This window comes from Capricornis sumatraensis, chromosome 18 (genome assembly GCF_032405125.1).
Source record: "Capricornis sumatraensis isolate serow.1 chromosome 18, serow.2, whole genome shotgun sequence".
In the NCBI taxonomy this organism is placed as follows: Eukaryota; Metazoa; Chordata; class Mammalia; order Artiodactyla; family Bovidae; genus Capricornis; species Capricornis sumatraensis.
The window spans coordinates 28,920,986-28,944,106 of NC_091086.1; the positions used below are offsets into that span (position 1 = coordinate 28,920,986).

The following is a 23,121-nucleotide window of genomic DNA, read 5'->3' on the forward strand; positions in this document are numbered from 1 at the left end:
GACTATGGTTAAATAAATATATATATATATCTTAGATACAACTGACAATGTTTCATATAATATAGAATGTTTTTTTAAAAACACAGTATTATAAATTAGAATAATTACCAAGAAGCTTCTAAATTACCATCCCTTAAGACTTGAAGATCTTGTTATTTAAAATGTTCAAACTTATTTAGCCCAAGACACAAAACCATAATGTTTAATGTCTTGTTTCAACTAAGCAGAAAGCAGAAAACAAAATTACACTCTCTGGCACTGACACAGAAAGGAAATGGAATTTATCACTGTTTCTGCTTGTCTGTCCCCACACCTTGGCCAGTAACATAATCCTAAAAAATAAAAAACCTGAAGGAATCATTTTGTGTGAATAATTTAGAGTAAGCACAGAATATTTCTATATAGGTCTCAAAACCACTGGGGGACTTCCCTGGTGGTAGAGTGGATAGGAATCTGCCTGCCACTGCAGGTGACATGAGTTTGATCCCTGGTCCAGGAAGATTCCACATGATGCAGGCAACTAACCCTGTGGGCCACAACCACTGAGACCGAGTGCTGAAACTACTGAAGGCCACATGCCAGAGCCTGTGCTCCTCAACAAGAGAATCTACCACAATGAGAAGCCTGAGCAGTGCAACAAAGAGTTGCCCCCGGCTCGCCACAACTATCAAAAGCTCACGAGCAGCAACGAAGGTTCAGCATAACCAAAAATAAGTATTTAAAAAACTACTACTACTACTGGGGGTTTCCTTTCTCAATGGTACTAAGTCATTCTGTTACAAACTTCTTTAAACTAATAAATCTAGCCAACAGACTCTCAACGCATCAACCCAGTAATGAACATGTCAACCAACATCACGCAACATGCCAGTATATCTAAAACCAAGTAGAGAAAGTACTCTGGGGACACTACGTACTGCCTTGAACAGCACACAGAAATGAGAAATCCGAACTAAATTCAGCAGGCAAGGGAAGCACCCAGAAGTTTTAAAGTTACAACTGTATGTCTGGAAATGTGCTTAGAAAAAATAAATCTGGTATAGTTTGTTGTAAAATAAAGGGAGCAGGAAGGATTCAGAAAATCACCTTGAGAGGAAAGGTATTGGTTCCCATTACCACTCACTCGTAACAGTTTTCAAAAGTTGTGTTACTTAAAAAACTCCAATTTCAGTGGAAAAGAGCAAGCTTCCTTCAATTTTCTAAAAACTGTAATATAAAAGCCAAACTGAAAGCTCTCTTATAAAGAATGGAAGTAAAGAGCAAGAATAAGGAGTTAGTACATGCAAATAAATGAAGTCAGAACACTCTCGTACCACACACAATAACGAACTCAAAATAGCTTATAGACAAATATAATACATGACACCGTAAAACTCCTAGAAAAGATCATAAACAAAACATTCTGACATAAATTGTACCAGTGTTTTCTTAGGCCAGTCTCCCAAGACAATAGAAATAAAAGCAAAAATAAACAAAAGGGACCTGATAAAACTTATAAGCTTCTATACAACAAAGGAAACCATACAGACTGGAGAAAATATTTGCAAACAATGTGACCAACAAGAGCTTAATTTCCAAAATACACCAACATCTTATACAATTCAATAACATAAAACAAACCCAAACAAAAAATGGGCAGAAGACCTAAATAGATATTTCTCCTCCATATCTGGAGATATTCTTCTCAAAAGAAGATATACAAATAGCCAAAAAGCACATCAACAAATGCCCAATATCAATAATTCTTAGAGAAATGCAAACCAAAACAATGAGTTATCAACCTCACTTGGTCAGAATGGCCATCATTAGAGAGTACAGAAATAACAAATGCTGTGAGAAGTTGTGGAGAAAAGTAAACCTTCCTACACTGTTGCTGGGAATACAAATTGGTGCTGGGAATACAAATTGGTGCAGCCACTGTGGAAAACAGTATGGATGCTCCTTTAAAAACTGAAAGAGAGTTAACTGTATGACCAGCAAATCCCTCTCCTGGGCATCCATCTGAAAAACACAAAAACTGTAATTCCAAAAGGCACATGCACTCTAATGTTCGCAGAAGGATTATTTACAATAGCCAAGACATGGAAGCAACCATGGACATTTATCCATACAGATGAAAGGATAAAGAACATGTACATACATACATACACACACACACACACACACACAGGAATATTATTCAACCATAAAGAATGAAATACCATTTGCAGCAATATGGATGGACCCAGACATTATCAAACTAAGTGACATAAGTGAGAGAAAGACAAATATTATATATCATTTATATGTAGAATCTAAAAAACAGTAGTACAAATGAATTTACTACAAAACAGACTCATAAAACTTACAGTGATCAAAGGTGAATGGGAGGCATAAACTGGGATTATGGTATTAAAAGATGCACACCACCATATATAAAATAAACAACAAGGGTATAAACCAACTATACTTCAAGTAAAGAAAAAAACAACAAAAAAAAGAAAATAATAAGGGGGTAGTAATGATGAAAATGATGTGGAGGAGGGGAGACAGGGAGACTGCAGAAACACAATCTACAGGCGGGTGATTGCAAAGGATTGGATGTGAAGACGTAAGGAGACAGAAACGGAAGATGAAAAACATTTCAAAGTTAGAAAATGAGAAGGACGCAAACATTTGGGGGTGCTAGTAAACGGTGTTAATATGGGGTGTTCACTTTGTGAACACACTGCATACTTAAAATTTGTGTGCAGTGTCCATTAGTGCATGTGTGTCACAAATGAAAACTTTTTACTGACAGAAAACCAGAAACAGAATTTTCAAGTACTGGGCAACTTGCAGCAAATCACTAAAGGCCAGTGATTTAATCACTCACTCCTAGGTACTAGAACCTCTGTAAAAACCCTAAAAGAATGGGTTTGCAGAGCTTCCAGGTTGCTGAATGTGCCTACTTGCTGAGGGAGTGGTATACCCCAAACTCCAAAGGGACTATTCCAGATAGCACCCTAGGTACTGCTTCATTTGGCCGTTCAGTTGTGTCTTCTAGAATATCCTTTACAATAAACCAGTAACAGTAGTGTTTTGTTGCATTCCGTGAACCACTACAGAAAAATATGGAACCTGGGGGGTGACGGGGGAACTGGTGGTAGTGGTGGAAGGGGTGTCCATGGGCATCTCTAATTTAAAGCCAAATCAGAAAGAAGTGTGGGTAACCTGAAAATCTACTACTTGAGATTCATATCGGAAGTGGGACCAGAAAGGCAGTCCTATGGGACTGAGCCCTTAACCTGTACAGTCTAAACTAACTCCAGGTAATAAGTGTCAGAAAATCTGAACTGAATTCAACTGTAGAAAACCCAGTTGAGAATCCACAAAAAGAACTGGAGAACTGCTTGCTGCTTGGTATATGAATGTACACAGAGTATCTAGCAGTACTCAAAAAGAAAAGAACAGAGTTGGGGGTAGATTCTCCAAATAAAAAGCTAAAATGGGCACTACCATCACAGATATTTGGCTTTTCAGAGTCCTTCAACATAACAGCCATTCAAAAAGCACTGCTCACATACATAAAGTCCCAAAGAGCTTTTTAATCATTTTTAAATGTGAAGTAGTAACCAAACATTTTAAGGGAAGTGGCAACAGCAAAGAGACCACTAAAAACCATGAACACAAAGGAAACATAATTCAAGAAATAACTAGCAAAATGGAATTTTCAGAACCCCCAAAATACAGAACAACTTCTTGAGAGATAAAAACAAAACATCTCCACATGAAGGGGGAAAAAAATCATACTGCATCAAACTTCTTAAACATCTCATGCTATAAGACAACAAAATAGCAGTGAAGGTGCTGAGGGAAAAAGTATTTTGAATCATGAAAGCCATACTCAAAGTATCAAAAGTGAAGCAGATAAATACATTCTTAGACAAGCAGTTCCTAACAACCAGGAGGAAAGAAAAAGACACGAGGGACTTCCCTGGCTATCCAGTGGTTAAGACTTCCAACTGCACGGGGTGCAGGTTTGATCCCTGATAGAGGAACTAAGACCCCACATGCAGTGTGGCACAGCCAAAAGAAAAACAGACTAAGATCAGTGACCAACATTTTCTAGTCACTTTATGGACAGTTCATAAAATAAAATTAACCATTAGGGGCTTCTCTGGTGGTAGAATGGTTAAGAAATTTGTCTGGAAATGCAGGGGATGCACGTTCAATCCCTGGTCAGGAAACTAAGATCCCACATGCTGTGGAGCAACTAAGCTCCCAGACACCACAACTATGGAGCTGGTCCACTATGGAGCCCGTGTGCCACAACTAGAGCGGCCAAGTGCCACAACTTCTAAAGAATGAGAGTGGCTCAAGACTCCTGGAAGCCTTGAGCCACATACAACTAGAAAACCCAGGCACCACAACAACAAAAATCACATACAATGCAACAAAGATCCTGCATGTTGCAATTAAAAACCCGAGGCAAATTAAAAAAGAAAAAAGTATTAGATGGCAAAAATGTCCAGCTATTTTCATAACAAATTAAAATACTGGAACTACTCAGCTACCAAACTTAACAAAACTCTTTGTTACGGTGAGTCCAAAAAAGTTTGTAGTCTAGAGTTAATTTTGCCCCACTAATTGGAGCTAATCCTTTTGAAGATTTTGCCTATATTCTACTTACTGCCTACGCTCCAAATCTTAGGTGGGTTTTCCACTGAAGCTGATGTAAACAAAAACTTTTCCTGACCCTACGTAAATCTTTGGAATTGGTTCACCTACTCCTTTCTGGTGGTTCTATTCCCTGGCTTCAGTCACTTCCAAACATGCACATGCAGGTCCAGTTTTAAGTCACAAGCCTTGAGTAGATTCTTCTGGGTTCTCTCTCCACTCAACAGTTTCCTATTACTTTGCCCCACAAATTCTATCTACTTTAATCTTTCCAAATTTTCAGCTGTCTCCTCAACTTTTAGTAAGACTACCAGACTGTTTGAATTCACCCCATCACTCCCCCGCCCTGTGCTATAACCTATTACTTTTCTTCAAACAACGAGGGCTTTTATTAAGACTGACCACCTCCTGTTCTCCAATGTCTAAAAGCCTGTAACACACCTTTTGTCTGGCTTTTTAAATTTCTAAGATGAGTGGGTAAATCTGGTTATCTGGTTGTCTGTTACTCTGTCATAGCCAGAATTTTAAAACTGCATGTCAATTCAATTTTACTATTACAGGATTTTCATGAAATTTAAAGTTTTACTTGTATAAATTTCCTCATATAATTTTTCTTGAAAGGATCCAATTCCAGCTTGTTTCCCAAAGCAAAGTCCAATGACAAAACCTAACACTTAACAATATGAAATTCATAATCTTTAGCATTCAATCAAAAATTATCAGTCACGCAAGACATCCCTGGTGGTCCAGTAGTAAAGAATCTACCTGCCAATGCAGGGGACACAGGTTTACTCCCTGGTCTAAAATGACTTCATATGCCGTGGGGCAACTGAACCTGTGCGTCACAACTACTGAGACTGCACTCTGGAGCCCACACGCTGCAGTTACTGAAACCTGCACACCTACAGCCTGTGTTCCGCAACAAGAGAAGCCACCGTGATGAAAAGCCACCGCACCGCAACTAGACTAGCCCCAGCTCTCCACAACCAGAGGTCTGCTTGCAGCAACGAAGACCCAGAGAAGCCAAATAAACAAAACAAAAATAATTAAAAGTATCTGTCACGCAAAAAGGGGGGGGGGGGCGCTCCTGTACAGGAAAATACTACCAATAACAAGAGGAAGAATCTACTTAAAGAGACAGTGAGATATGATGCATATGACAGCATTAGCAGACAAAAACATTAAACCATTATAAAAATGTTTAAGGACAAGGAAAATAGGAACATAAAGGAAAAATAGAGAACATAAAATAATACTTCTAGAAATAAAAAGTGAAAAACACTGTATAGGATTAACAGCAGATTAGATAATGCACAAGAAAATGATCAGTAAGTGTACTAACAGGGTAGCATTCAAACTATAAAGCATTAAAGTAGACAAAGACAGACTTTATAACTGAAATGTACAATAACAAGGTAATTCTAATATTTATGGTCCCAGTAACAGTGATACACTTTCATAAAGCATAAAATACAGGTGATACAAGAAAAATACAGAAGACTTGAACACATCTTGCTCACTCCAATACAAACCTAGTGAATAAAAAATTAGTAAGCATATAGAAGATTTAAACCATACTCATTTAAATTTTAACAGATTTTATGTATCAAATGCTAAACCCCTAAACACAGAAAGTATATCTTCTTTTCAAGCACCCATCTCAGGCCACCAAGAAATCTTTTATAAATGTCAAACATACCTACAAATGACATTACCCGACCACAATTCAATTAAACTAAAAATAACAAAATCAAGCCTCTTCCACATGCAATTTTTAAACAAAATAAATGAAAAGAAGCAAAGTCACAAAACCAATAGTTAATAAATTGGAAAAGCTGAAGAACTATAAATCCAAAACTGCTGTGGGGTGGGGGAAGGGACAGATCAATAGAGAAGCTACTAGCACAAATATATAAAATAAAAAATGACAACATTTAAAATCATAAACCATCTGGACTCTGTGTAATTAAAGCTGAAAATATAGAAATGGACAATTTTTAGAAAAACACAATTTACTAAGAATATCGCCAGTAAAGAGAAAATCTAAACAAATTACCATGAAAGCATCCCATTACCAAAAAAAACCAAAAATCCAGACTAAAGTGTTCTTGAGAACCAAGATTCTAAACGTTGAAAAAAGGAAAATACACATGTAAGACAGAAGGCAATAAACAAAAACCCAGTAGTCCTAAACTTGAACTGGAAGTTATCAATATGAACTCTACAGTACTGCAAAGTAAATAAATATACATTAAGACTGGTTTATAATTTAAATTGTGCTTTAAATATCAAATATTCAAAATTTAACTCAATGTGATAAACAACTATTATCTCCAAGAAACTTCCATCCACGGATGAATGGATAAAGCAGCTGTGGTACCAAAAAAAAGGAAATCTTGCCATTTGTGACAAAAAGAGTAGACCTTGAGGGCATTATGCTAAGTGAAATAAGTCAAGGATAGACATACACTATATGATCTTACTTTTATGTGGAATCTGTTTTAAAAAAAACAAACTAGAACGAGATCAGATTTGTGGTTACAGAGCTGGAGTGAGGAACCCAATGGAGAAGCATAATCAAAAGGTACAAACTCCCAGTTACAAGGTAAGTACTCAGGATGTTATGTACAGCATGAGAAAATGGATGCTAACTAAACTTACTGTGGTAATCATTTCACAATATATTTTAAGTGAAAACATCCTGCTGTACACTTTGAACTTACACAAATTATATATGTCAATTTATATCTCAACAAAACTTAAAAAAGATTAAAGGCATAAAAATTTTTCATAAGAAAAACTTGAATCATTTCACAAGTTATTTATCAAAAGATTCAGCATAAATATATGCTATTCTATTAAACAACTAAGGTTCCCATAAAGAAATATCTGACCTAGTTGTTTTCTGTATAACAAAAATGAAATCTAGGGAGTCCAAACCAACTCTAAAAGAACATCCTTCAAAAGAACACATACTCGAACGGAATGAATGAAGAACTGGATGGAGAACACGAGAGAGGGAGGGAAGAATTCATGTCCTGTTTAGAGAACAATGGGCCTGATAATTTGCATTTCAAAGGCAAACCAATTTTCTAAAATTAGGAAATAATAAATTAAACGTTAAATATGTAGTTCCTCAATTACAGATTAAATGGCTTTTTAACTCCTTTTTTATTTAACATAACCCAACTTTAAAAGTCACAGTGACTTTAAGGCACCATAACATTAATATGTGAACAGAAAGAAACCTCAGTGAAAGAAAGAAAAGTCCACATAGACAACACATACAGAAATTTAGTATAAGAGGAAGTCTGGACAACTCTCCTACTTCAAAGTTTACTCAAAATAATAAAACAGATTAACGATTTAAAGGAGAAAAAAGTCAAAGTCATTACAGAAAAAGTAAATTTTTATTTATCTCAGAAAAGGGAAGGAAGGCCTTTCTAAGTATGACACAAAAGAAGAGAATAAAACATATTTACATATAAACTCAAAAGGCATTCTATTTGATGAAAATCACAATGTCAAACATCATTATACTGGGGGAGGGCAGGGAATACTTGTCACACAAAGCATATATAAAGGTCTTTTACCTTCATACACAAATGTTCCTATAAATCAACAGAAAAAGAACTAATAGAAAAGAGAGAAAAATGAGAAAAGGATATAAAGAGTTCACAGAAAAAGATCTTATATATAAAATTTTCATTCTCAGGAGTTTCCTCATGGTCTACTGGTATTAATATGGAATAATCTTCCAAGATAATTCCTTAAGTAAAAAAGGTTAGATAGCAAGATGGAGGGACTTTCCCTAGTGGTCCAATGGTTAAGAATCCATCTTGAAATGCAGGAGACACAGGTGCAACCCCTGGTCTAGGAACTAGGATCCCACATGCTGCAGCACAACTAAAGGCACACACCACAATGAAACCCAACTCAGACCAAAAAAAAAAAAAAACAGCAAAGTGGACATCATGTTACTACTTGTATTAAAAAGAAAAATATCATGTGCTTATATATCCATAAGATCTCTAGAAAAATTCACAGAAAACAGTTTCTTCAGACAAGAACTATAGCTGGACAAAAGGAGGTGACTTTTCTATTAAAAAAAAAAAAAAACCCATGTACTATTTGTAATTTGCACTAGGTGCATGTATTCAAAATAATTTTAAATACTCTTAAGTCTGACTCAGCTTTACCAATTCTTGACTCCTCAAACACTTTAACATAATCCATCTTTAATTTAAAGATCTGGGGAATTCCCTGGCGGTCTAGTGGTTAGGACTCTGCTTCCACTGCTGAGGGCAATCTCAGGGAACCAAGACCCCTCAGGCCACACAACATGGCTAAAAGTAAAAAAATTAAAGTAAGTTTTTAGAAAACAATTCAGGAAACTTTTTAAAGGAACTAAATGGTTATGAAGACAAAATATACTATATTCACACGCACACACTATTTGTTAGGCAATCTGCTTAGGATTTTACAAGTATTATCTCATTTAGTTCTCACTATCCCCAGGAGATTGATATTATCTTTTCTTCAAACAAGAACAACAGATTTTTAGATGTGAAATACATTTTGAAATTCCCAGGGTCACAGTACTAATCAGTGGTAGCTCAAATTCTTAATCTCTATACACACCCTCAGTTCAGTTCAGTCGCTCAGTCGTGTCCGACTCTTTGCGACCCCATGAATCGCAGCACACCAGACCTCCCCGTCCATCACCAACTCCCGAAGTTCACTCAAACTCACGTCCATCGACTCGGTGAAGCCATCCAGCCATCTCATCCTGTCATCCCCTTCTCCTCCTGCCCCCAATCCCTCCCAGCATCAGGGTCTTTTCCAATGAGTCAACTCTTCGCATGAGGTGGCCAAAGTACTGGAACTTCAGCTCCAGCATCATTCCTTCCAAAGAACATCCAGGACTGTTCTCCTTCAGAATGGACTGGTTGGATCTCCTTGCAGTCCAAGGGACTCTCAGGAGTCTTCGCCAACACCACAGTTCAAAAGCATCAATTCTTCAGTGCTCAGCCTTCTTCACAGTCCAACTCTAGCATCCATACATGACTACTGGAAAAACCATAGCCTTGACTAGATGGACCTTTGTTGGCAAAGTAATGTCTCTACTTTTCAATATGCTATCTAGGTTGGTCATAACTTTCCTTCCAAGGAGTAAGCGTTTTAATTTCATGGCTGCAATCACCATCTGCAGTGATTTTGGAGCCCCCAAAAATAAAGTCTGACACTGTTTCCACTGTTTCCCCATCTATTTGCCATGAAGTGATGGGACCAGATGCCATGATCTTCGTTTTCTGAATGTTGAGCTTTAAGCCAACTTTTTCCACTCTCCTCTGTCACTTTCATCAAGAGGCTTTTGAGTTCCTCTTCACTTTCTGCCATAAGGGTGGTGTCATCTGCATATCTGAGGTTATTGATATTTTTCCCGGCAATCTTGATTCCAGCTTGTGGTTCTTCCAGCCCAGCGTTTCTCATGATGTACTCTGCATATAAAGTTAAATAAGCAGGGTGACAATATACAGCCTTGACGTACTCCTTTTCCTATTTGGAACCACTACACATACTGTAAATAACCCAGGGTACATTAGGTAGAGACCATGTGTTATATAAAATATTAGCTTTAACTTTAACAAGTAGGTTAAGTCAGTCTCTATTTTTTGAGTTTTAAGTTTCTGCCTTACCTGTCAGGCACCATCTTGAGTTTATAGCTTTATAACCACAAGAGTCACAACTTGCTTTCCACTAACCTAGCCAACTTTATCTTCAAATAAGACTCGTTCTCTCATCAAATTCAATCCTTGGAAGGCCCTAATTTAAAGTACTAAGGTGAAAACATTTTTACTCACTTCTCCCCATTTCCACAAAGTACCTATAAAAGGAACTCATTTTAGATGTAGATCAAAGAGTACATAATGTGAAAAATCTAAACTATGAATTAAAAAAAAACCTAAGGCAACTAAGCTTGCATAGGAAAAGTCCTTAAGACATCTTGATAATCAAGTAGTTTTCAACCTAGCTAGTGTTCATGAAGCAATGATTTCATTACTCACCTAATGATACCTGCTACAGCAGCCTTAAGTTTACCATCCTACCAGAGTTTTATTAAATAAGCCCCCTTGGAAGGGATCTAAAAGATTCAAAGCCAAAACCAAACTGAGAAAATCTGCAATACCATAAATAATTAAAGCTCTATGGACATAAATCTGCATTTGCCATCTCTGAGAAGGAAACATAAAAGGATTATGTTTCCTCCTTAAATAAAGACATCAGTTAATATAAATGAATTGTCATGGCCTTCCTGATTTCTGAAAATGAGCCTAAAATCAGCCACCCACATATTTCAAGGTCACTCCTTGAAATGTAAAGTGTTTTATCTTTTTAAGCCTGAGAGGGCAATTCCACTGAATTTCAATTCCTCTGACTGAACATTTCAAAACTATGGAAATTTTTTAAAAGGCCAGGGTTATAATAAAAAGAAGTCTTTATCAAGCAGTCCCTTCAGAAAGGTTACAGCAAACCCAAAGTTAGCCTTGAATCTAGCAAACAGACTAGAAGTTCATGTAACAGTTATTTAAGTCTAGGCACATAAAGAACTTTGCTGGTGGCTCAGACCAAAAAGAATCTGCCTGCAATGCAGGAGACCTGAGTTTGATTCATCGGTCCAGAAGATTCCCTGGAGAAGGAAATGGCAACCCACTCTGGTATTCTTGCCTGGAGAATTCCAGGGACAGAGTAGCCTGGTGGGCTATATATAGTCCATAGGGTTGCAGAGTCAGACACCACTAACCAACTAACACTCTCAGGCAGATAAAACCGCTTCTAAATGATCAGACAACAAAGAAATTCACCTGTAAATAATCCCCTAACAAACTTTACCTAGCCCCCAGGCAGTTAAATAGAAGTTCCACAATAAAATACCTAGGGTGGTGGTGCAGGTGGGGGATGGATTACATTATCTAAGATGTCTTTGTGCCACATTAACACACAGAGCATATAACAATAAACAAATGAGACAAGGTACCTGTCCTCAGAAATTTATGCAATAAAGATAGCTGAGAGGAGATAATTAAGACTGATCTGAACGTAATACAGTAACAAAAGAAATCAAAGGTTATACGAAGAGGGTTGTCCACTTCACACAGAATGATTAGAGAAAGGCATTCAGAATATAACATATGAGCCAAAACTGAGCTAAAAAAGGAAAAAGAGACAGAGCATAAAGGCCCAAAGACAGGAAGGAAAATGCCTGGTGTATTTGAGGAAAAAAACGCGGAAAGTCAATGGTCTAGGATGACAGTAACCAATGTTGCAGAGAAAAAGAAGGGACAAAGAAGTTGCTTGTAGGCTACAGAGTCTGCATGTTATTCTTAGGTCCAATGACAAGACCATGCTCTGGGAATAACGAACTATAAGAATGGAAGAATGACACAATTATAAAATTACAAGGCTACAACAAATAGTTCAAGTAAGAGAAAATCAGGGCGTAACAGTGGAGCAGAAATGGATATATTTGGGAGAGCAAAGAGACTTACTAATTGACTAGATGGGAGGAAAAAAGAAATCAAAATGAGACTTGACTAGTCTGAATAGGCGGATACGGTATCCATTTATTGAGCAATAGAAGCAAAGACAAAGAGGCTGGGAAAGACTCAAAGACAAGTTCAGTTTTGGATATGTTAAATTTGTAAATGAAATAAAGAAGTCAAGGTCGGTTAAATTACAAGCCTAGAATATGGGGAGGAGGCCTGGACTGGAGATTTAAATTTGAGATCTTTTGCATAAAGATGCCATTTAAAAATATGGTACCATATTGCAAATTAAGCAATTACCTCAGAAGAGTGTAACCACTATGGTTCAACAATTTTAAACAGGTCATAAATGCAATCTAAATATACCTGGTTTCTGCTCAGTTCCCTGCTTTCCCTTATCTAAAATCTCCCTCCTGGCTGATCACATGATCCTCAAATGCTAAGAGCTATATGGCCCAGCCATAACAATACTACTACTACTGTTGCCATCATTTTACAATTTCAAAGCATTTAACATTATTTCACTTGATTGTAATGATAACTTTGCGAAGCAGGAAAAAAAACTAGTTTTACCTGAGCAGAAAATAAAGTCTTAAAAAGGCTGGCCTGGCCAACATTAAATAGCTATTATTCACTAGATGATATGAAATCAGCATTCAAATTTAACGACTGTGTTTACTCTATATTCACAGAACTTCAGACAAGACAAACTACATGAGTTTAGGAATCTTATATTATTACCTGGTTTGCTACTAAATGCCCAGCACCAATCAAAGCACAGGCACATAACAAACATCTACCAGGCAATAAACATCTCTAGCACACACTAATACTCAAGAAATAAAAATCCCAGATCCACTGTTGAGCCAATATTTTACCATAAATAAGATGATATGCCTGTATCTTACTTTCTCATTTGCAACATAAAAATGTTGTCATTTATTTTTCAAGTACGCTTATGTATAAATTAGATAATATCTAACATCGCAAGCCATTCAAAAAACAATTGCTCCATGAATTCAAGATGGCATTATTGTGCAAGAGGTCATATTTCATATCCCCACAAAAACAATTTCCCCTTTTAATCCAAACTTCCTATAAAAGATGTCAATCAGGTTTTAAAATAAAGCAGAAAAAAAAGTCAAAAGCTACCATTTGTATTTATCAACTACTGCTTTGTGGAACTGACATATATCAAAGAAGCCACAAATAGTTCCACACGTATAAGGTCAACTGACATTCAACAGAAGTATTTCAATCAGCATCATTCAGTGGGAAACAAAATCTTTTTAACAAACAGAATTAGGAGAGTAGGACATCCTATTTATAAAAGAAAGAAATGAACCTCAACCCTTTCACATGCAAAAAAAAAAAAAAAAAACTCACTCCAAATGGTTCACAGATATAAAAATATAAACTACAAAACTTTCAGAAGAAAGCTAAAAATCAGGAGAAAATCCTATGAATTCGGGTTAAGTAAAAATTTATTATGACACAAAAAAGCACAAATCATGAAAGAAAAATAACCAATTTTACTACAAGTTTTAAAATGTCTGATCTCCAAAACACAGTTAAGAAAATGAAGACAAACCAGAGATGGGAGAAATTTGCGAAGTACATGATCTAATACACTTATAGCCAAAATAAAGAACTCTAACAATAAAACAAGCTAATCTTTTAATGGATCAAAGACTTGAATAGACACTTCACCAAAGCACATTAAAAGATGCTTATCATGTCACTACACTGTATGATAGCTTTAATGTTGGCTAACTGCCCACTCAACTACCCTAGCAGTAAATACTATTAAAGGAAAAATTAATCAACTTGAGGAACTTTTCCTCCTTAAAGGACAAGAATATTTTTATTAGATCATCTGCTTCTTTTTAAGGGCAAATAACCTGTAGAGTATGGTCTGGAAATTAGGGGGCAGAGAAGAGGGTATCTGATCATACTTATGCTATTATATATTCAAATACATTATCATAAATGTCTATTTTCTTATTACAGATGTATAACACTGTGATCTTACTATATTCATAGGCTATTTTATTTCAGGATAGTATGGAGCACTTTAAAAAGTATTTGTCACAAACAGTTAGGAATCTGACAGAATTCTATACCACTACTCTAGAGCAGTGCTGTCCAATATGGCAGCTAGTGGCCATAGGCTGTAATTTAAACAAAAATTAAACAAATCTTAAAATTCAAATCCACATCTCCATAATGACATATTAAGTCTTGAAGTGTTAGTTGCTCAGTCGTGCCCAACTCTTTGCAACCCCATGGACTGCAGCCCACCAGGCTTCTCTGTCCATTCGATTTTCCAGACAAGGATTACTGGAGTGGGTTGCCATTTCCTTCTCCAATGACATATATAGCTAGTGATTATTATACTGAAAGAATAGACACAGAGTCTTACACCTTTTCACAAAGTTTTGTTGGATAGCACTGCTTAAGACCTACTACTTAGAACCTTGGAATGCTAAGGAAGCTAAACGTAACAGAAGAATGCAAATAATCCAAATTATGGTTCCTTCACTTACTGAGAAGCTTGCATAAATTATTTAATTTCAGACTGACTTTCTTAAACCACTGAACGGAAATACCATTTATTTTACATGATAATTGGGGAAAACACTTTCTAAATTAAATTGCTATATAAACATTAGTAATGAGGTGATTCTAAAGGAAAATATTCCTGAAAAATAACTTATGTGAGCATTTCATTAACAAGTCACAACTGTATCACATTAAGGAAAATAAAATTTAGTTGCTGGTTAAGAATAAAGTTTCTAAATTCCTGAAATAGAATAGAATTTGACTTTCTTCCTACTGTCATCCTAAAACTAACTATAAGCCATAATGGTTGGGAGTTCTGGGTTCTGGATGCAGAATGTATGGATTCAGAAATCTCACTTACTGGCTGTGTAACCTTAATAAGCAATTTAAAACCTCTGACTCTCATTTCTATAAAATGAGAATAGAACCTTCCCAAAAGCTGTACCTATGAGGATCAAATTAGTTAACACAGTTAAAAAGCTTTGAATACTGCTTGAAACACGGTAAGCATTAACATGGATTAACCCACTCATTATGGTAGATGTTGATATCAAAAATAAAGAACTCCTATAACTCAACAACAAAAACGATCTGGTTTTAAAATGGGCCAAAGGCTTGAATAGGTGTTTCTCCAAAGCATACAAATGACCAATAAGCACACCAGACATCACTTATCACATTACTAATCATTAGGGAAATCCAAGCCAAAACCATAACAATACCACTTCACAACCATTAGAACACAATACACAGAAAACAACAAATGCTGAGAAAAATTTGAAGAAATTGGGACCCCTGTGCATTGCTGGTAGAAATAAGAAACGGTGCAGCCACTATGGAAAACAATATGGGGGTTCCTCAATTAAAAATAGAATTACCGTATGATCAGCAGTTCCACTTCCAGGTATCTAGCCAAAAGAATTGAAAGCAAAGATGCAGACAAATATTTGTACTTCCATGTTCACACAGCATTATTTACAACAGTCAAAAGGTGGAAACAACCCAAGTGTCCATTAACAGAGGAATGGATAAACAAAATGTGGTACATATACATATAAAGGATAATTTATTGTGTCTTAAAAAAAAGGGTATTCTGATTGACCCATGGTACAACATGGATGAACCTCAAAGATGTTCAAAGGAAATAAGCCTTTGGATAAATCTGCATGACTCCACTTATATGAGGTACCTGACTTCCCTGGTGGCTCATACAGTTAAGCGTCTGTCTACAATGCGGGAGACCCGGGTTCAATCTCTGGGTCGGGAAGATCTCCTGGAGAAGGAAATGGCAATCCACTCCAGTACTACTGCCTGGAAAATCCCATGGACAGAGGAGCCTGGTAGGCTACATGTAGTCCAGGGGGTTGCAAAAAGTCAGACACGACTGAGCGACTTCACTTCACTTCAAAGTAGTTAAGTTCATAGAAACATAAGGAGAGTGGTGATTTCCAAGGGTTGGGAGGAGCAAGGAATAGTTATGGTTTAATGAGTACAGAGGTTCAGTTTTACAAAATGAAAAGCTCTGGAGGTGAGTGCTGGTAATGACTGCGTAACAACATCAATGTACCGAAATGCCACACAACTATACACTTAAAAATAACTGAAATGCTGAATTTCATGTTATGCGTATTTTGCCACAAATCATTCATTAGAACCAAAAAGTCTATTGTATTATAAATATATCTAATTTCCTTGAAAATATCCTTCAAAATATTTAAGAAGTGTTTCAAAGAGTACAGTATCAATAGGTAAGAGGTACCCAGAGTAGTCAAATTCATAGAAAATACAACAGTGCTTGCCAGGGGCTTGGGAGAAGGGAAAATGGAGAGTTAATGGGTAGCGTTTCAATTTGAGAAGATAAAACCACGTTCTGGAGATGGATGGTGGTGATAATTGCACAATGTGAAGGTACTCAGGTCACTGAACTGTACACTCAAAAATGGCTAAAATGGTAGATTTTATGTTTATTTTACCATAATAGAAAAGTTCCTCATTACAGATTGGGAGATGAGTGCAAAGGGGGGCCGAAGATTTTACTTCTCTCTGTTATACAGTGGCTAAAAAGGCAGAAAAGACTTTATATCTGCTAAACTGATACAAATTTAGAGTCTATTTTCTTCTCTAAACTTAAAACAACCTATTTGTGGGGGTGAAGACTTTATTTAGCTAATTATATTGACAACGTGTGGGTGTCCTCGGTCATTCAGTAATGTCCAACTCTTTGCAACCCCATGGACTGCAGAATTCTCGGTTCATGGAATTTTCCAGGCAAGAATGCTGGAGTGGACCGCCATTTCCTACTCCAGGGGAATCTTCCCAACCCAGGAATCAACCAACCCACCTCCGCCTCTTGCACTGGCAGGCAGATTTCTTTACCACTGAGCCTCCTGAAAGCCCCCATGTTGACAACAACAGGTTGTAAAGAATTACCCCCTAGTTTTTTTAACTATGTCCACAAAATCTTTTGACAAAAGGTGGAGCCCAACTTCTCACTCCTTGCCTATGGGCTAGACTTAATAGCTTGCTTCTAATGAAAAGATAGTGGCAAAAAGTGACTTCTGAGACTAGGTCATAAAAGGCACTGCACACTTCTACCTACCTTCTCAGATCACTTCCTCTGGAAATGCAGCTGCCATGCAAACAGCTGAAGATCTACATATGCTAAGGAAATTGAGCCCTCTAGACAACAGCCAGCAGCAACCTGCTAGCCCAAAGAAAACACCTTCTTAGAAGGAGATCCTCTAGGCACAAGTCAAGCCTTCAAATGACAGCAACCTTTGAGATTTTTATGAAAGACAAAAGAAGCCAGAACTCAGCTAAACTACCAAATTTCTGACCCAAAGAAAATCCATGTGCAATAGTATTCTTTTAACTCCCCTGTTTAAAGAATACAGTTTTAAGCAAAAAAAAAAAAGTTTTGCCACTAGAAAAAAAAAAAAGAACATACAGTTGACCCTTAAACAACATAGTCATTGGAACTGTGCAGGCCCACTTACACGTGGATTTTTATCAATATTAAATACTATACTACTACACTATCCAAAACTGGTTGAATCTGTGCACGCAAAACTGCAGATACTAAGAAACCTCAGATATAGACGTTTGGCCTACTATATGCAAATCTTCCAATTCAAAGGTAGATGCCTATAAGACCCGTATCATTCAAGAGTCAACTGTGTTATTCATGTTCACTGAAAGCTAACTTGTTTTTACTAGTATACATACATACGTAAAGATAAAAGATGACAATTTTGTTGAGTAATTTTCTAAAGGTATCTGCGAGGTGCAACCAAAACAATCCGTTTAACTAGAATTTTTAAGATTCTTGCTTAAAAAAAAAAAGTATGGAACAACTTCTAAATACGGTTTTAAAAATACATAACCTGGAAACTGAATTAACGGTAAGAAATGAAGATGAAAACAATGCACTGCCCAAGTTGTGAACAGAAAGATGACTAAAGAAACTGGGGCTCTCCTGGTGGTCCAGTGGTCCACCTGCCAATGCACGGGACATGGGTTTGGGTTTGATCCCTGGCCTGGGAGGATCCCACATGCCTCACAGCAGGAGCGCAGCTACTGAACCAGTGCTCTGGAGTCCAAGCAACACAACCAGAAAAAATCTGCACACAGCAACTAAGACCAGCACAGCCAAAAATAAACAAATAAAATTTTTTAAAAGAAACTGAGTATCATCTCTTATATAAAAAGATGCAGAAAACAGCAATTACTTTAAGATACAGCACAAAAGCTTGTAAGTATTCTGCTGGGTGGGGCAGCTAACAAAAGGGGGAAAGCAGGCAGGTAAAACTGAAAAGGAGATCCAATCATAAAAGGTCTTATCAGTAATTATAACATTTTGTGTCTCATGATCCTGCTGTTGAAACTGCTCTCCAAAAAAATACATGAAAGCACCTTCAAATACATCTATTTCAGAGACTTCTCAAATCAGTCTCCCATCCACATAGCCAAAAAGAATTCAAGTTAGGAGCCCCTCACACATGAAACATTAAAAGAGGGGAGGACATAAGATAACCCTCTCTCTGCAACTTGCTCTTTCCGAAATATTCCAAAGACATGAGCTGAAAGGCTGCTAAAGTAACAAAACCAAGAACTGTAATTTAGGGAGATTTCTCTGGCCACAAGAAAAGACTTTGTAGAGACGTACACTCAACTAAGGACCTCCTTGGTGGCTCAGACTGTAAAAAATCTGCCTGCAATGGGGGGAACCTGGATTCGACCCCTAGGTTGGGAAGATTCTCTGGAAGAGGGCATGGCAACCCACTCCAGTATTCTTGCCTGGATAATCCCCAAGGACAAAGGAGCCTTGTGGGCTACAGTCCATGGGTTTGAAAACAGTCGGACACAACTGAGCAACTAAGCACACACACACAAACTCAACTAAAGTAGGGTATTTCCTTAGCCAAAGATCAAGCTAGGACGATAGATTAAACTGGAAATGAGGAGGAAAGTGTGACTAGGATGCAGGTAATGCCATTAACAGAAACAAGAGACAGAAATAATTTCAGAGACCATAATATTAGTTTTAACATGTAAAACATATTAAACAGAATTTTAAAATGTAACATATACAATAAAACTTTACCTATATTTTACATCTCACAATTAACAAAAAAGCCTTCACATACATTATTTCCATCATTTTTATGAAAAAAGTAAAGCCAAAAGAGCTTAAGTAAACGTGCGTGCATGCCAAGTCGCTTCACTCATGTCTGACTCTTTACAACTCAAAGGATTATAGCCTGCCAGGCTCCTCTGTCCATGGGATTCTCCAGGCAAGAACGCTGGAGTGGATCGTCATGTCCTCCTCTAGGGAATCTTTCCTGTCTAGGAATCGAACCTCCATCTCTTAGGTCTCCTGACTGACAGGCAGGTTCTTTACCACTAGCATCACCTGGGAAGCCCTTAAGTAAATATGCAAGGTCACAAAGACCCTTTTCTAATATTCCAAATCCTAGACCAAAAATCTCCTAACTCCCCAAAACTACCTTTTCCTACATCACTACCCCTAACTGGATCTAAATTATCTAAACGGTTTTATTAAAAAGTGGTTGCGTCAAAGACAATTAGATAATCTGGCCTGTTTAGGTTCTATCCTCAGTTGTAATTTTACTTTCAGATTAAAGGTTCCCATCCTTATTCCCTTCCCTTGTTGAATTTTATTTTCTTCTCTCTTCTGTTCATTTCATAATCTGAAACCATACTTTAATTTTTAGCTAACCAAAGTTAGCACTCAAATAGCTACTAACAAACAGTAAAACAGTGGTTTTTCTTCTTTTAGCTGGTCTCCAAGCTCCACTAGTAATCATTATTAACCAAAGAAAAGCAGTAAATGAGAAGAAAAAAAATCAGTGATAATGTTCAAACTGAATTAATAAACGTAAAATCCACATGAAGACAGTATTAAACATAGCTAGTGATTAAGTTTGGGTCTCTCTAGTTCGACTTGGAGACTTGGTCAAGATTCCTACATCAGTCTCAGTCTCCCTAAAATTTTTAATTTCTCACCTATACAACTAACAGTAGTTTTCTCTACGATATACTACTATGTACCACACAATCATCATCTATAAATGATAATCATTTTAATTGTTATTTTAGACCTATATATTGTTCAGGCACAGAAGTGGGGAAAAAAATGGGTTAAAGGGAGATAGAGGTATTTTGGGGGGGTGGGGAGAACCCAGCCATTATTTCAATTACTCTGGTACTGTATATTTCAATGCCAAAAAAATAATGAAATATTTATGCAAACACTCAAGTTGAATAAAGCTGCCCTTGAACAACTACTGTAAGCAAATATTACTATTCAAGGATTAAAGTTAATTGTTAAAAACCCTGGTCACTAGAGTCATCTTTATCCTGATACTACTGCTTGGAGCAACAGGAGAAATTTAAAGAAAAATAATCACAAACAGTAAATCTTATGTGGTTCTTTTCTATAAAAAAGGCCATTCAGTTCCAGTTCAAATTCCTAATCACATTCAAAATGCATGTTCTTAGATAAGTACCTTGAAAACCCACTAAGTTTAAGGAATATATAAAATACAGGCTCTCTGAAGCAAAGAAAAGGGCAGAAGGCGGGTTGTTCTCATCACAGGTTTATATAAATCAAGGTGGAAACTCAATTAGAAGTAAAACACAAAGTTCTGAGAGAGAACACAAGAAATATCCTATCCTTTTCTGACAGATTTATTTAACTCTAATCTCAATTTTGTATCAGAAAATAAAATACCCCGTATGTTTAAATACCTACCATCTTTTGGACTCTCCTACCTCTCCTGCTTTAAGGGAGCTAACAGGATTCAACAGAATAACAACAACAAAACAATAAATGAGCCAGATGACCAGTTATTAGGCTTTCCTGGCAAAGTGTGCAAATATTACGGTATTTTTTAATCTCAGATAATTAAGTGAAAAAAAATAACACTCTTAACTTTAGCTACATTCGTCTGTTAATATAAACTGCTTCAAAAATAAATTTTAGTCAATTTTTTAAAAACAAACACTTCTACTGAATGCCTATGACTCACTAAAAAAAATTAAATGCAGTAACAAATCATAATACTAGTCAATCCTCAAATAAACAATTAAAAGATGATACTCTTTTGTCAAAGGATTTTTATTACAGCAATTAATATTCACAACCTTTTTTTTTAACCAAGATTTCTTTATAACTTAAGGCAACATTACCTTCTGGAGGCAGAAATGTATACTCTTTTTTTTTAAAGTTAAAGGTTCTTAGTGTACCTTCTCTTCCTCTCAGTTTCTAGTCCTAGTAATGACTTTTTGAAACTTTCTGGAACTTAACGAACAATCTGAAATACAAAGCCACTTCAAAATTTGTTTCAAAAAATTTCTATAATGGATAGGAATTGTTATCCCTTAAAACAATTTACTTCATGAAAGACCAGATTAAAAGTCAAGCCCTGTAATTTGTTTAAACAGCTACCTAATTCTACACTGGAACACTATAAACTGCATTCAGAATGTAATCTAAACTCATATTTAGGAAGTAAATTGGCTATTTGTTGAGTTTTTTCCTACCTTTCTATTAATCCATAAAGTCATACTGACCGTATGGATTTGTCTATTTCAGAAGCACAAAAACCTCAAATGTGAACAATATCATCTGAAATATTCTTAACAATTCTTTCTGCATTTCAATTTATCTAACAGTTCTTTTCAGATTGCCCAGGAAACTGAAGCCAAAGATTCTTACTGCAAGAAACTGAAAGGCTTCCAAAGAATAACATAGGATAAAGTTGACTGATTACAGTTTACAAATGAACATTTGATTTGCTCACCATATAGTACTTACAAATTCCAACAGGACTGCACAGGAAGGTGTTGGCTTTGTCTCTGTAATCTTTATGTTTTCCAGTTTGTTTTTTTATTTTGTATCCTCTGAAATAATATCCAAGTTCTTTGAAGACACTTAACCTATGGCTATTTGACATAGAGTTACTTCAGTCAGCTACCCATACTTCTGTTTTAAAGTTTTCATATGGCTATCGCCAGAATTAGCCAAGTTCCTTGGATTTTAAGATTTTAAAGTCTTCTTTATTATTCCATGTACTTGTCACTGTTATCCACTCCAGATGAAATAATCCAATTTATGAGTCGAAAAGAAAAAACAAAAAGAAAATTTCACATCTGAAGAGCATTCCTAAACATCAGCATAAACGAGAGACACAGCTATCTCAATACTACCATGCTGCTGTGAAACTGCCACATCTTAAATTTCCACGTAAATAAAAGATAAAAGCAAAAAAACTCTATATTCATTCAATGTCTTCATTTAGAAAAGCTGTCCCATTGTGACATGAAAAGGACTGAGATCAAAAATTCCTAAAACTTTTAATAAAGGTAAAAATAAACTGCCATGAAACTTCAGCAATATTTAAACAGTAATTCGAAACTGCCGAAACTACTCAGTACACAAATCAAACATATCTTACAGTTTTGGCTGAAGAACACAGGGGAGGGGTTGGGGGGGAGGCAAAAAATACCACCAGCTGAAACACTTTAAACCAGTTATATAATCCGTTTGAACCAAAATACTGAAGAAATGCCTGGATCTCTTTTTAAGTAGCTTGCAGAATTGTTCACTACTATCAATTCACTTCAGAGATGATTCTTGCCAATTTTAATAAACTTCTGGGATAAAATTATCCAAAAAACATTGTAATTCCAAAATGGCCACTTGAAATATCCGGGGCCTTTTACACAAAACCTAGAAGATGATCTTCATATCTGAGTAATTCAATCACCTGTAAAAGTTATAAAAAAATTTAAATTACACACTGAATTTTAATTTTGAACTAAAAATTAATCCCCATCCTCAACAGTCAAC

At 36.3% G+C, this 23,121-nt stretch overlaps 1 protein-coding gene across 2 annotated transcripts in view; it reads right to left on the reverse strand.

The window, feature by feature from the left end:
* The window catches only part of GPBP1 (GC-rich promoter binding protein 1), a 70,170-nt gene that overhangs the window by 45,817 nt on the left and 1,232 nt on the right, over positions 1 to 23,121 (reverse strand). For both annotated transcript variants that reach the window (XM_068990466.1, XM_068990465.1), the window contains exon 2: positions 22,087 to 23,038. The gene's annotated coding sequence lies outside the window, so the exon portion shown is untranslated. The remainder of the gene's footprint in view (positions 1 to 22,086; positions 23,039 to 23,121) is intronic.